General features: G+C 36.1%; 1 pseudogene; it reads left to right on the forward strand.

Moving 5' to 3' along the window:
• Positions 1–805: 805 nt before the first annotated feature.
• Positions 806–1,692, forward strand: LOC122726694 (annotated as a pseudogene).
• Positions 1,693–3,671: the final 1,979 nt, after the last annotated feature.

The raw sequence follows: 3,671 nt of genomic DNA on the forward strand, positions 1-3,671 counted from the left end.
CATATTAGCCGCATACAGTTGTGTGGTGCTATCTAAGAGCTGTTTTATTTTGTAATTCTCTTATCAATAGTAATTAGATAATTTTACCTATGACTTTAATATAGCTTTAATTTCTTCTGAAAACTGCTTTTTCATATCCTTTGGCCATTTATCAAGTCTAAAATGGCTCTGACTTTTGTATAAATTTGTTTCAGTTCCCAATATATTTAAGAAATAAGGCCTTTATCAAAGAAACTTTCTACAATTTTCCCCAGTTTCCTCTTTTCTTTATAATTTTGGCTGCATTAGTTTTGTTTGGGCAAAAACTTTTAAATTTCATATAATCAAAATTATCTATTTTATTTCCCATAATCCTCTCTACCTTTGTTTGGTCATAAGCATTTCCTTTATTCATAAATCTGACAGGTGTATTTTCCCATGTTTTCCTAATTTACTTATGATCCTTTATGATTAAATAATTTATACATTTTTGTTTAATTTATCCATTTTGACCTTATTTTGATATATTTTCTGAGAAGTTGAACTATTGACTACTTTTTGCCAAACTACAATTCAGCCATTTTGTTAAATGGTGAGTACTCAACCACAAAGCTTGGCTCTTTGGTTTATCAAACACTAGATGACCATGGTCTTTTATTACTATGTATTGTTTACCCAATATATTCCACTGATCCACCACTCTATTTCTTAGCCAGTGCCATATTGTTTTCATAATTATCACTTTGGCTTTCCTCACTACCCAGAACAGGGATCCATATGGTGTTGTCCTCGGTTTCTGTCGTAACTTTAAAGGAAAACTTTCACAATGTCCAGAGTCCTAGATGTCTTGCAGATGAAGGAAGAGGATATACTCAAATTTCTTGCTATAGGAACCAATTTGGGTGGCACTAATTTGGATTTCTAGATACAACAGTATGTCTGCAAAAGGAAGAGTGACAGTATCTATATCATTTATTTGAAGAGAACTTGGGAAAAGCTTCTGCTTGCTGCTCGTGCCATTGTTGCCACTGAAAATACTGCTGATGTTAGTGTTATCTCATCCAGGAACACTGGCCAGTGAGCTGTTTTGAAATTTGCTGCTGCTACTGGTGCTACACCTATTTGCTGAATGTTTCACTCTGGGCACCTTCACTAACCAGATTCAGGCAGCTTTCAGGGAACCTCACCTCTTAATGGTCACTGATCTTCGGGCAGATCACCAGCTTCTAACTAAAGCATCATATGTTAACCTCCCAACCATTGCTTTGTGCAACAGATTCTCCACTTCACTATGTGGACATTGCCATTCCATGCAACAACAAGGGAGTTCACCCCATGGGTCTGATGTGGTAGATACTGGCTCGTGAAGTCCGACGTATGTGTGGTACCATTTCCCATGAACACCCGTGGGAAGTGATGCCTGATCTTTACTTCTACAGGGATCCAAAGGAGATTGAGAAGAAAGAGCAGGCCACAGCTGAGAAGGCAGTGACAAAGGAGGGATTTCAGGATGAATGGACTGCCCCTGCCTCAGAGTTCACTGCTTCTCAACCAGAGGTGGCTGATTGGTCTGAGGGAGTGCAGGTGCCATCTGTGCCCATTTAGCAGTTCCCTACTGAAGACTCGAGTGCTCAGCCTGCTACCTAGGACTGCACTATGGCTCCAACTGCTCAGGCCACAGAGTGGATAGGGACTACCACAGAGTGGTCCTAAATTTTACCCCAGGTGCTCTAATAGAGAAGGAAAAGATTCTTGAAGGAAAATAAATCTTGATTTCTTATTAAATAATTACTAGTTTATAATGTAGTTTGAAACCTGGCATTCCTTGGTTGCCTTCTTTCTCATTTTTTTCTTTGATTCCCTTAATATTTTTGATCTTCTGTTATTCCAGTTGAATTTTGTTATGATTTTTTCTACCTCTATAAAATAATTATTTGGTAGTTTTATCGGTATGGTACCAAATAAGTAAGTTAAGTTAGGTAGAATTGTCATTTTTATTTTATTGTCTTGATCTAGCCATGAGTAATTAATACTTCTCCAATTGTTTAGATCTACTTTTATTTGTGTGAAAAGTGCTTTGTAATTGTGTTCCTATAATCCCTGATTTTCTCTTGGTAGGTAGACTCCCAAGTATTTATACAAAGTAGGCCAAAATCACAAAGTTTGGATAACTATTTAAAAATTATTTTTCTTTATTTTTTTGCCATTTGTGAGACTTGATTTGTCACACACAATGTAAATTAATTTCCTATATATGCTGTATATGTTGCTATGATATTGTAAATTCAAAACAAAAATAGAGGAGTTATTAAGTATTGAAACCCCTTCATGACTTTTGTCCCACCCTGTATTATCTGTAGTTATTTTAAATAGAATTTCTCTTTCTCTCTCTTACTGATAAGTTTTCTTGAAATTATATAGAATGCAATGTTCTATGGGTTTAGTTTGCATTCTGCAACTGAAGTTGATAATTGTTTCAACAAGTATTTGCATTGATTCTCTAGAGTTCTTTAAGTAGACCATCATATCTGTAAAAAACATAATTTGGGGCAGCTAGGTGGTGCAGTGGATAGAGCACCAGCCCTGGAGTCAGGAGTACCTGAGTTCAAATCCGGCCTCAGACACTTAACACTTACTAGCTGTGTGACCCTGGGCAAGTCACTTAACCCCAATTGCCTCACTAAAAAAAAAAAAAAAGAAACAAAGAAACATAGTTTTATTTCCCTTATGAAAATCTTGTTGTGGAATTAATATCATTTTAACAGTAAAATTTCCTTGAAAAAATACTCCTTGCCAAAATATGATCTTTCTTGGAGATAATTGAGTTAAACCTATGATAATGATAAATTTCAACTGTATTGATTGTACAGCTTATCCCTCATTGTTGATATTTATCCTTTATCTTCAACCTTAAATTTGGCCTTTAAAAAAGAATATTGAAGAGGAAAATTATTTATGTAGTCAGAAGAGAAGGAGCCTTCACATAGAGAGTGAACTCAGGTTCCTGGTGGGGGAAGGGAGCAATCTATACATGCATAGACTTTTAGCATGTCCCTCTCAATCCCCAAAATGGCAGAGGTGGTGGCTTTAGAGTGACAAAGGAGTTCCTAGGAGTTCCAAGCAGAGCAGCTCCTAAACTAAGTAGCATAGTTCCTAGATTTTATAAATTCAAAAACCAAAAAGAACCAAAGTTAAGTAGCAATAAATAACTAAGATACAGAGGAACAGACTCTTGCCAGACTGTTGGCCTTTACTCTATATTGTATAGACTGTACATATCCAAATAGAGGCATTTCGGGAATCAGGTATATTTTAACCCCAAGTTATTTCCACTTTTAGAGAGGTCTAGTAAACATTATAAATGTGGAAAGCTTTAGAGATTCCTGAGAAGGTGGGCTCATCAAGGAGTAAGGGGTTAAATTCAAGGATTAAACCAGGCTAATTTTATACAACTGGTAACCTGTATACATCTCTGGGAAGGTGAAATCCATCAGAAAGAGAAGAATTGACTCTTAACTCCCGAGTGACATCTTTGTGGTAGGGGTGGTAATTTACCTTAGGATAGTACTATAAATCTAGAGTATTTCTAATGTATTCAACCTATGAGTTAACTGTGTCTCTACTGAGACAAACTTTGTAGACATAACTAGCATTTTTTTGTTGGTAAGGCAATTGGGGTTAAGTGACTTGCC

The sequence above is a fragment of the Dromiciops gliroides genome, chromosome 4 (assembly GCF_019393635.1).
Source record: "Dromiciops gliroides isolate mDroGli1 chromosome 4, mDroGli1.pri, whole genome shotgun sequence".
Taxonomy (NCBI): Eukaryota; Metazoa; Chordata; class Mammalia; order Microbiotheria; family Microbiotheriidae; genus Dromiciops; species Dromiciops gliroides.